Source organism: Phaethon lepturus, unplaced genomic scaffold (assembly GCF_000687285.1).
Source record: "Phaethon lepturus isolate BGI_N335 unplaced genomic scaffold, ASM68728v1 scaffold40941, whole genome shotgun sequence".
Classification (NCBI taxonomy): domain Eukaryota; kingdom Metazoa; phylum Chordata; class Aves; order Phaethontiformes; family Phaethontidae; genus Phaethon; species Phaethon lepturus.
Window position 1 is genome coordinate 1 of NW_010517764.1, and position 12423 is coordinate 12423.

General features: G+C 39.5%; 1 pseudogene; it reads left to right on the plus strand.

Annotated features, from left to right (window-relative positions):
• The first annotated feature begins 4672 nt into the window (after positions 1-4672).
• LOC104628044 lies at positions 4673-7846 on the plus strand (annotated as a pseudogene).
• Positions 7847-12423: the final 4577 nt, after the last annotated feature.

The window sequence follows — 12423 nt, forward strand, 5'->3', positions numbered from 1 at the left end:
CGAAGAGGCGGTTCCTGCTCTCCCGGTGCTGACAGGAGTCCGGGGAGGGGGTGGCGCCGGGTAGCGCTGAGGCGGTCGTGGCCGCGTCCCTCTGCCCGGCTGTGGGACTCGGGCACCGCTGAGCTTATTTTATTTATTTTTTTTAACCTTCCTCCATGCTCTTTTATTAGAAGAGTGTCAGGTGCCCGGGTCGGGAGGGCGCTGCTGCTCTTTCTCCTTCTCTTGCAGGTATGGGGAGTGCACCTTGTCAGCGTAGGTCACGGATTTGAACGTTTCTGTACGTTTTGCCCACCAACATGGTAGTGAATTCAGGTGTAAGCCTTGGGGGCTTTATAAGGGTAGGAGATAAAAGCATTGCTTCTAATGAGGCTTGGAAAAGGCAGTGCATATGTGTGAATATAGGTAGTATACAGTGCTGCACTGCACTAATCTTGAAGGATGGTCTGACCCGAATCAGATCAGCAGCATTTTCTTAGGAAAATCCGTTTTGGAAACACTGCAGGGTGGATTGTGTTGTTTTGTTTTTAACTTATTTTTTCCCTTAGCAAGCCTGCCCCGTTATTTTAAATCACTGCAATTCTGGTAATGTGTTTCACCTGTTTTGAGTCTCTTTTTCTTCTGGTGAATCAGAATTTACCAGCCTGTTTCAGTGATAAACAGGCACTTGTATTATCTTTGCATTTCTTGATGATTAATGTTATTGGAACCCGTTTGTTTGTTCTTATAATCTTTCATTACGTACATATTATTGTTTACTGAAATGGACATTCTAGTTACCTATGTCAGCTTCAATAAAGTGTTGTCATTTTTCTTTCTTTTTACACTACATATTTCTGAATTGAGGCTATGTCACGGTTCATTACGGTAGGAATTTGAACACCTTTCAGAGAAAGAGATGCCCTGCAGAAAAGGAAGGCAGTCTGTGCTGGAGGCATTACTGATAGCCAAGGATAAGCAACACTGCAGTATGGGCTACCCAAATGATGTAATGCAGTAGCTGAGAGAAGCAAGGTCGTTGTCTGGCTGTCGTGGCCATGAAACTTGAGAGTTTTGGCAAGAGCAATGTTCTGCTTGTAATAAAGTGGTGATGTTTCTCCCTTCTACAAATACTGCTTTTATCTCCTTCATTTTTTGTTTGCTGTTGCACGCAGAAAACAGTCCCTCTGCAGCGAACATTTCACAGGAAGATAACTTTGATCTGGTTGCTGTCTGTCACAGCAAAAGAGAAACTCTGCAACAGCTCTCTAATGAAAAACATTTAAAATTAAAATTGCTATTAAATTTTAATCTGGCTTTGTGTTTTCAGTTCTATTTATGACCCGCAAGAATTGTGATACCAGTGCCTCTCTCTCTCTCTCTCTTATAGAACAGCACATATGGTAAACTCTGTTTTGGCATTTGTGTAAATGAAGTGGTAAATAAAATGTTTGGAAGTGGATAGCATTTATTAATAGATAATCTTGAAGTTCCTGCCAGAAGGCCTAGTAAGACGTTAATATTAATGCTTGAATTGAGCTCTTTGTCCCTTCTAATATACTATACTTTATTAACAAGCTAATTAGCAGGAACTTAAGAATGGTTTATCCAGTTATATTAACCAGAACAGCTACTATGATATAACAAAGCGAATTAAAAGTGAGCTAGCAATGTTAAGCTCTTAGGAATACTCATTTAGGCCAAGGGATGAACAAAACAATAATAAAGGAGTGCCACTTACCTAAACTTGGCTCTCAGTATTAACTTTCTACAGGCTGAAAGTTTTGTGCCCAGGTGTATTATATTGTTGTAGGCCTGGAAAAAAGTACTAATGCAGTACTATCTAAGACACCAGATCTTCAGTTTCTGGGACGGGATGCAGTCTTGTAGTTGAGCAAAAGGATGGAAAATTTGAAATAAAAATATGTTCATATTGTTGGCATTGGCTTGCCATGAGCCTCAGCAGCAGAAGCTTTGAGGTCATTTATGGAGTGCCTCTTTTCTTCTTTGGAGGTATAATATTGTAGAACTTTGGGTCCCACAGTCCATGTAATCCCTTAAACTTGGTTGTAGATTTTCTTTGTCCTTGTCTGCCTCACCCACCCTGCTCCTCTCTCATTGTGCTTCTCGGCTCTCCTTTCCTTCACCATGATTTAGTGATTCTTTTCTATCTCAAACCCAAGTTTCTGCAGCTCCGCCACAATGTAATAGTAACATTTTAATGACTTCTTGAAACACTAAGCAACTAAACCCATAAAACTGACATTTTACATCCACATCTTGTAAAACTGTCACTCCATGTATCTGTTTTCATTCTACTTTTCTAACAGTGGGACATAATTATCCCAGCTGGAGAGTAAGACTCCATTGTTTTTAGGTACAGATCAAGGTTTTTACAGCTCTGATACCATCTATATGAATAGCTTCAACAGTCCGTAGGAGAACATCCAGTCCTGTCAGAGGGATGTGTGCATGAAGTTTACATTTAGAATGAATGTAAATGGACATGCGTAGGAGGCCTGTATGCTTAAAATACGAGAAAGAATTAAATGGTTATGGTCATCTCTGCGCCTTGCTCCAAAAGACAACTACAATGTAACCTGTATATAAATGTGTTGGAAACTTGGAGACAATGGAAAAAATACAGGTTTCAGTTCAAAATGTGATATCTGTGCTAGTTAAATATTTATCAGAAGTAAACTTCACTTGTTCCATTAAGAAAGTGTATGATTAGCAAATACAAAGGGCACATATGTATACTTCTCAACACTTAGAATTTATTTACGTTATGAAGTAAATATATATAGCACAGCTCTAGCACTATGCTTAACTCTCACTAAGACTACAGTGGGGTTTTTTAGCACAGCACAATTTAAAAACAGGGAAAATTATAAAAGTAGAAAAGAAAAGTAGTGGCGCTGTTTTCTCTAAATGGCAAAGAAAGAAATGTTTCAAGGTCTCAGAAGAAGTATGTAAATTTTGCTGTGAGTGAGACTTTGGATGTCAGGACACCCTAGAACATTCTAGCAAAGAAATATCACTGTTGGGTTTTTTTTAAACTGAAGAATAATGTAACAGAACACATTCAGAAATGAAGTGCCTTCATTTGAGGTGGATCACTGCCAAAACCGTAAGCATACTCTGAAAATTTTCTCTTTTGTACTAAATTTTCTTTAGCAGGAAAAATAAAGGGGGAGGGTTAGTTGTTTTCCCCGTTGCAGACTTTGAGGTAGGAAAGAAACTATAGATGTAGGGGAGAGTGGGGAAATAATACATTTTGGGGAAAAGAGGCCAGCCTGCTTCTTAGTGTGGATATTTCTAATCTCTAAAAAGGACTTGGCTATTTTAATTAGAAACATTCCTTTTTTTAATAAGAGCCATTTTCTTGAGAAAATATATAATGAAATTAAAGTTGACCTGAAGATCCAAAGTTAGTATGAGAATATGCAGTGGTGAGATACATAGCAGAAGTGTATCTGTTCATGTAAAAGAAACATGTTTTGTCTCCTACATATATTTTGAGCTGGGCTGGGTTGGGGTTTTGTTTAATTAATATCCTTGCAAGAAGACAGGTTCCCTGTGTTCAGCTGCCCTCATTAAGACCCAGACTGTGTTAGAAACCTTTGGTGTAGCAATAGAAAGGCACATTTCATTATTTCTGTGTCATTTGCAACTGAAACACAGATGAAAAACCTATTTAAGTGTTTCTTATGGCGTATTTTTCTTCACTTGAGCAACCAGTATAAACTACTGATGTGGTATGTGATTTTTGGGTTTGCTTGTTTAATATTCCCCATCCTTTTTTCCTCCCAATTGAGTCTTTCTCTGTGACCCTATGAAGTACTTCATGCATTAAAGGGATTTGCAAGGATAATCACATTAACTGCACTCCCGTGACCTACAGGTGACTCTCATTACAGAATGAGGCAGGCTGAGTAACTAAGACCTCATCTTCCTTTGTGGAGTTCTCAGGTGTTTAATAGATAATTACCAGGGCTTCTGATGGTCAAGAATTTTTTTTCTGCAAATTGAAGGAGGGGAGTTGTCCTCAGCAAGAGATAGAAGAATTATGGAAATAAGAAAGATTTCTTTCTGGGATATCACTTGTGAGAAGGGCTGTAAAAATTTTGCATTTGGCTTATTAAAATCTTTAAAGAGGTTTTTGACTGAGCTGGACCACCATTTTCTAGAGCTGGTATATTGGCTACAAAATGAGAGGACCCAACCTCTTCTTGAAACCAGGAGGAGTGACTCACCTGAAAAGCCCTGGGAGATGGAGAGCAGGTGTGGGAGGAAGATTTGGCAGTGGTGGGAGGACAAGGAGAATGAGAATGTGTGCAGAAGCTCTGATGAGAGCTGCAGCTTGCAGTTGTGTGCCATAACGCTCTTATGGCAGGGATGAGCTTTTCCGTCTCCGCAGGTGGATTCTTCATTTTTGAGGTAGTTGTTATTTTGTGATATGAAATCTGAGCTGTATTTTAAGTTATACCTCCACTCTTTGTACTTACAAAACCATACAAAAAATGTGAAAAACTATTTGTAGTACTAAGCTTAAAAGTATGAACAACTTCATTTCTTCTTCAGATTGTGAATTTAATAACAAATATTAAAAGTTTAAAATTTCACATAGACATTTGGATACTTTAAAAGGAAGCAATAATTGTTTTTCTTTTCTTTCTTTTTCTCCCACATCCAGATAAATTTCACAGTAGACCAGATCCGAGCAACCATGGACAAGAAGTCCAATATTAGGAATACGTCTGTGATTGCTCATGGCAAATCAACCTTGACAGACTCCTTGGTGTGTAAAGCAGGCAGCATTGCTTTAGCCAGAGCTGGAGAAACGCGATTCACAGACACGCAGAAAGATGAGCAAGAAAGATGTATCGCAATCACGTCTACGTAAGAACTTGTTTGTATCTTTCTTTTCTTTCTTTCTTTTTCTTTTTAATCTGAAGGCAGAAAAATGGTTTGCTCAAAGCCTTGCACCTTGTCAGATCTTATTTAAGTTGACATGTGAATCAAGCTGTGCATTACAGAACAGAAGTTCACAGTCTTCAGAGTGCAATCTGGGCAATATTGGAGTAGAGCTTTTACATGACATCTAGTGACCATTCTTACCTGCTTCTCACTATGGAGAAAGGTGATTCCAGAAAGATTCTTAGTAGTAACCTTTGTTTTCATTGGATGGCTTACAGACTAATACCCTGTTCCTCCAAGCCACTGTGGTGGGCTGTGTCTTCTTATTACCTCTATCTTTGATGTCTGCAACTGCAAATTTACAAGCTGTAAAGTGATTTAGAGCATGACTCTTCAAGTGCCTGACTGTGATATTATGCTGTGACTACTATCTTGAGGTGTTGATTTTCAATAAGAATAAAAATTAATTACACTCAAAGCAGAATTTTAGATCCTGAGAACTTTAGAGATTGAAATACTGAAGTCTTCTTGTGGGTTTTCCTTTAAGTACATTAAGAAATATTGGCACTGTACTGGAGCGGGTATAGTTGCCTGACCAATGCAAATTTTAAAATCAGCGAATTATTTAATATTTCATGAATTGTCTTCTCTTACAGGGCAATTTCTATGTATTACTAACTCGGACAACGACTTGACCTTCATCAGTGTAGGGATAGTTCAGGTTTTCTTATTAACTTAATTAACTCACCTGGACATGTTGATCTCTCCTCTGAAGTTACAGCAGCTCTCCGTGTCACCGATGGTGCCCTTCTTGTGGTTGACTGCGTTTCAGGTAAGCATGCTCTTCTAATTAGAAATACCTCAGTGTATTTTATTTTCTTCCTCTTAAAAAAAAATTGTGAATGATGGAAGAAGCTTCTTCCTCTGAAAGTTTAACTTTTAATGGTACAAATTCTGATTTGCAGTCTTAGCCCATGGCCTTTCCTGTATCTTATATCCACTTTGTATCCAGGTTGTGGGCTGAATGTAGAGTAACTGAGGAAATAAAGTCAAATTTTCAGTAAAATCCTAGGGAGTGGAGCTGCCTGCCATTCTTCTCCTCCTTCAGTTATAAAATAGAGATACATGCAGTGGAGTAATGACGGTTTCAGGGAGCACCGAGACTACCACCAAATTCCCAGTTTCAATTTCCCAGTCACCGCTGTAGAAAGTAGATTAGAGATCTTGCCCATATATATATATATGTAATGCATGTTTTAATTGTGCTTATATTTTTTTAAGGGCTTTGTGTACAGACAGAGACTAGTCTGTGACAGGCTATTGCAGCATGTATCAAACCAGTACTGATGATGAACAAAATGGATCATGCTTTGCTGGAGTTGCAGCTGGAGCTTGAGGAACTTTACCAGACATTTCAGCGTATTGTGGAAAATGTCAATGCCATCATTTCTGCCTATGGAGAAGATGAAACTGGACCAACGGGTAATATTATGGTAAAGAAAACTTAAAAACTTTGCTGTGGTTGAAATCCTATTTTGGAGAATACCAGCCTCGGTATGAAACAATTGCATATATTTATGGCAGTCCAGATCTCTGGCCAATCTGAAGGAGCTGTTCTTCAGTCCCCTTCCAGCCCCACTGTTTCATACTTTTTCTTTTGGAGGTATTATTTCAGACCAACCAACTGGGGAGTGAAAGCAACTAGGAGAGAGGAGAGAATTCACAAAGCAGATCATCCTCTAGAGATACTTTCTCACTAACAAAATGTGTAACGTCAAGCCAGTTGCTCAGTGTCATTCAAACATCAAACGTCAGACATTTGCCAGGGGCAAATTGCTGAAGGGAAGCTATGGTTTGAAAGCAAGGCAAAGGACCCAAAGCCAGAAGATTAGCTCTCTGTGCCTGACTTTGCTGCTCATGTCACTTACACGACAAGAAACATGGCCTTTCTGCTATTCCTGACTGAGAGGACATTTAATTTGTTCTTTTCTCATATGAAGATGTAGGTCTCTGTTATTCTACCAGTAATTTTATCATAATACGCTGGATAACTCTAGAAGGATGGTTTGAAACTAGAAAGACAAATAGTATTTCCTATATTGCAGCTGAGAATTGTAAAATAAAAAAATCAGTGTCCACTGCAAGTCTTTTATAGTGGTCCAGCTGTTAGAGTAAGGAGTTGTCAGAATCAGGATGCTTCAGATATTATTTTTTCACCAAATAGCTACAAGACAGGCTTTCTCACCAGAGTTTTCAGACCTGGTCCCCTTTGTTTAAATGTGGTCGTCCTGTACTAGCTTGTTTTATGGCTAAAATTGACTGCAGGTTAATCCAGTTACTGGAACAAAGGACTTCTAGCTAGGATTGTATTCTGATCCTTATATTCCATGAATCTCAGCCATTCTTAAGTCAGACCAGTTTTATCTGTGTGGCAGGAATGAGCCACCTATATTTTAATTTCCAGAGAAAGTTCACTAACAGTTAATATTCTTTACAAACTCATAATCCTCCAGATCCTACTTAGCACTCTACAAATATATTTCTGAAGGTGTTTTTTAGCCTTTGTAATAAATATTTCCACTGTGTGGGACAAAGTAAAGTTCTTGCTTCAAAGTAATATTCAATAGACCAATTCTAGGGGAAATACTTCCTTGTTCTATGTTGGAGAAAATTTTGGCATCTTTACTGCTCCTACCTGTCATTGAAAGCAATTCATACATTTCAAATCAGTGTTGTGTGAAATGCATTCACTTCTTTTTCCACTTTTAAAGATTGATCCAGTTATCGATACTGTTGGGTTTGGCTCTGGTCTGCATAGCTGGTCTTTCGCTCAGAAGCAGTTTGCTGAGATATATGTAACAAAATTTGCTGCCAAAGGTGAAAAGGACAACTCCCTCCACTTGGGCGTTCAAAGAAAGTGGAAGATATGATGGAAAAAACTCTGGGGTGATAGGTAAGTAAGTATGCACGGAATGTAGATACATGCTTAGATGCCACAGTGACACTCTAAGGATGCTGCAGACCAGTGCATGTTGAGTTTGTGCTTCTGTAAAACTAAGCTTTCACAGGCAGGTTAGAAAGCTAGTTAGAGACAGGAGTTTGTAACTCTTATAACAAAAATATTTCTGATCTTATCATCCATATGATCAAACACTCATAGAATAGTTTGGGTTGAAAGGGACCTTTGAAGGTCATCTAGTCCAGCCCCTCTGCGATGAGCATCTTCAAGTAGATCAGGTTGCTCAGAGCCCAGTCCAACCTGACCTGGAACGTTTCCAGGAATGGGGCATTGACCACCTCTCTGGGCAGCTGTGATCACTGAGGATGCAAACTTCCAGTGCTGCATTTTGTCTTCTGGATTCTAATGGATTACAGGGGTTCTTTAAATCCCCCTATTCAAAACTAGGTCATATGAGTAGAGATTTAGTGATATCTTGGAACCTGCTACTATAAGAGGGAAGCTTGGGCAAGCAGGAAATAAGTACTAACAGAGGTCTCAGTATTGAAAGAAACAACAGTGGTAATGATTCATTACATTAACAAAGAATCTTTGGTAGCTACCATAGATGTAATTCATGTGTCCACACACATTTGTCCTTTACTAACTGAAAGAGAGAGGAACTGTTGATAAGGTTCACTGACTTTTGGGAATCGTATGTATACAGTTCTAACTCTTACAGAAAGTGTGTCTGATGCAGATACACATTTTACTGTAGATGTCAAAAACTGTGATCCCAAAGGCCCTCTGATGATGTATGTTTCCAAAATGGTCCCCACATCTGATAAGGGGCATTTCTGTGCCTTTGGGTGAATGTTCTCTGGTATTTTTTCTACTGGACAGAAAATTCAAATCATGGGACCAAACTACACACCTGGCAAGAAGGAAGATCTTTACCTAAAACCCATTCAAAGGTAGATGGAAATAGTATATTTCTTTTGACTAGCAATGCATGCAAAAACAAATGCTTGCTTTTAGGTTTTGGAATCCTAATGAAATGAAGATTAAATTTCTTTGTAAGTCTTCCTGTTTAATAAAACCAGTAATCCAGACGGACTACAGGCAAATAATAGGCAGTTTTCGTTTGTGTGAAAAGGCTTAGCTTTTTAGAAATACTGGGGATGAAACAAGTACTCAAGTACTCAGTTCAGAACAAATAGTTTACTCCTTTTTTTTCCTGGTGGCCTGCTCCATTGGGCTTTCATGCCAGCAGAGGGTGCCAAAAAGATGTGGCAGCTTCTGCACGTTAAGGCTTTTCAGTGTACAGCAGATTTGGTTTCCATCATTTTAAATCAAAGTCTGTCTTTGAAGAAAGACTGGAAGAAAGAAAGGGTCTTCAGCAGCGGCAGGCTACAAAATTTGGTACCGATTTGAATCCCTAAAAGAAGGAGAGAGTGTCAGCCTGAGTAGCTTAAATGGCATTACACCCTGTTGCCAATCTTAAGACTGCCTTTAAAATAATAATCTGATCCTTCTTATGCTGCCCCTGAAACTTCAATTTTTCAGTGTGGTACAGCACCCTTCCTCTGGAAGGTTTGTTTGTGGTGTCCTTCCTCAGCTTCTTTTTTTGTGGTTTGTTTCTGTGTCCCATTTCCCTCTTTCCCGTTTAAAAATGCACTTCAAGAGTATCCTGTGACATCGTGACAAAGTTTACGAGTTCCGTGGGGCACATTTGTAAATGTAAAAGATGTCATGTTTTATTTTGGAGGGGGCTGCGTTGCCAAAGTAAATTGGTATGGTAAGTGCTAAAATAATCACTGATGAAATAGAGATGCTTAACTTTTAAAGTCTAAACTGTCAATTTAACTTCTTGAAAGAACAATTTACACATGTGTTTGTGTGTCTGGGTTTTGAGTATTTGGGGTTTTTTTCCCTTCTCCAAGTTTCCATAGAGCTTAAAACAATTTCATAAAGAGACACAGTTTCCAAACATGGAAAAATAAAAAGAAGTGTAAGCTTAGACTCGGTAGGATATGTATTACTCTGGGCTCCCAGTCTCAACTTACATAGCACGTTAACATCCACATTCTGCAAAACTGCCTTTCTAGTTCCTTGCCAAAGCTGCTGTTGAATCTTGGTAAAGCAGCAATCGAAAGATCTGGGGAAATACCGGTATTCCTATAAACTAGTGGGTAGAAGCAGTTCTAGAGTAGCAAAGTCTCAGTTCACAGGCAGCAGCTCTTCGCAGGAGTGAATACTTGGGAGAAGGGGATGACACTGCTATGGAGATGAGGACATGGCAAAGGAAACACCTGTATATCTTTGGTTAAACGTAAAGTTCCTGTACTGTCAGACTAAATGTCGTGTTAGCCCAGCGTCTTGTTCACAACAGTGCCTGAAAGAAAGTGAGCGCTTGGGGAAGAGAAAGAACAAGGTAAGCTGGTGTAAAACTTCCCCCGTTTCTCTTTTATAACAACTTTCAGAGGCTTTCTGGAGCAGAAGTGGTTTCTAGATCAATTTAGTAACCCTCAATGGATTTCTTTATGAAGTTGCTCTGTCTCTCCCTCAGTGTAAACTGTCAGCACCCACAGCACAGGCAAGGGCTTCCACCCATCTGGATGTGTGAAGAACCACCTCCTTTTGTGTCTCTTTGGCCTGACTCCTGCTAGCTTCAACTGGTGCTCCCTTTGTATCTGCTGCGGCCATGTTGCTTAATTTCTAGCCCTCTCTCTCCTTCCTGCTGCACTGCTGCGCTTTCCATGCTGGAGAGGCTCTAGCTTGTGTGTTTCTTGGCGTGGAAGCCAGTTCAGGGCTTTGCTCATCTGCATTCCCCTTCTCTAACCCTTTTCTGCTTTTATAATAAAGGTGCAGGCTTTCACTGGGTGTAATGTTTTGGTTTCTGTTCCCTTCCTAACAGGTACTAGCACTTGGTTTCTCATTTTGATTGCTTCTGAACGCTGAACACGTCTGTACTACTTACCATAACCCTAAGATCCCAAACTGAGTGGTAGTGATCGGTTCAGGTCCTGAGACCTATGAAACATAATTTTCCCCATGTGCTTTTCTATCTATCTAAATTGAATTTTGTTTGCCTTTTTATCGCCAGTTTACTTGGTCACACAAGATCTTTCTGCAGGTCTTTGGACTTGGCCTCATTTTTACCTGCTTGAAAGAATTACCTGCAAAGTAGCAGTTTCCTAACTGTACTGTACCCAGGTTCTGGAAGAGTGTTTTTAGGGTTTTGTTTATGCAGAAATTCACAAATAAACCAGTTTTATTCTTTTCTTCTTTTTCCCTTTTTATTTTTTTTTTTTCTTTCCCACTAGGTTCCAGCACTGGTGGCCAGGCTTTTCCACAGTCTGTCTTTGACCACTGGCAGATCTTGCCTGGAGATCCTTGTGATGCAAATTCTCATCCTTGGCAAGTTGTGGCTGAAACATGTAAAGGCAAAGGCTTGAAGGAGGGTATTCCACCTCTGGGTAACTTCCTAGATAAGTTATAAGCACTTCCGTTTCATGTTGTGTGATGCACTCCCCAGTTTTGTCCTGATACCATTTCCTCATAAAACCAGGAAGGAAGTGCAAAATTTTTAGACTGTTACATTGAATATACACAGAGTGTTAATGTGCTGTGATGATGGCATGATCACCTACTTAAAAAAAAAAAACCACACACACAAATAAAAATGGATGTGCTGGTTTGACTGATGGGAGTGTTGTTGCCTGTTGTCACTGATGCCTGTGTCAAAAATACACATCTAAAAAAAAAAAAAAAAAACCAAAAAACAAAAAAAAACCAGTTGCCTAGGACTAATGGTGTTCTTTGCAGTTTGCCTAATCCACAGTTGTCTTTTAACCTAGGAAGCAGCTCCCTACATTGTTGCTCTTGCAGAAATTCTTGTTGAACGGTCAGGTTTTGTCCTCTCAGCCAGAAGATGCATTCTTTCACTTCCAAACTTGAATCCTCTGTACTCTTGAAGACCAACAGTGAAAGGCTTCCAATTACAGGTAAGCTTTTTGGCATCCAGCACCTAGATTTAAAAGCAGATACAAAAAGTACCTACTAATGTCAGAAATGCCTGAATTCTTGCTGCTGGACAGGCGCAGAACTGTCTGGAACTGTATCCTCGGGCAGCAACATCCTGCCTACACAGCTCCCAATTGTTTCACAGCATCATCTGACCTGGATGTATGAAGATGAAAAGCCAGCTTGGGCTAATAGTCTGCAGGCATATAGGTACAGCCTTTCTGTAACTAGTATTTTTAGCAGATAGCTAGAAATGGCAGAAAAAGATGTAACAATTGGATGGGTGGGGGGAAAAAAAGGGCGCCAGCTCTTGCAGTGTGATTTTCATTGCATGCTGGTTACCTGCTTTGTATTAGTCTCGTAAGCTTTACTTTCCTTCTGCAGTGGGTTAGAAGGTAGCTTTGATATAGTCCACGCAAAGCAGTAACCAGATACTTCCATAGCAGGGAAAAAAAAAGAGGTAAGAAGTCATCTAACCTTTTCTTCAAGCTTTTTTTTCTTGTTAGAAGTTCTTGGATAGATGTTCTGATGCATTTTAGAACTTGTTGACAGAAAAATAAACC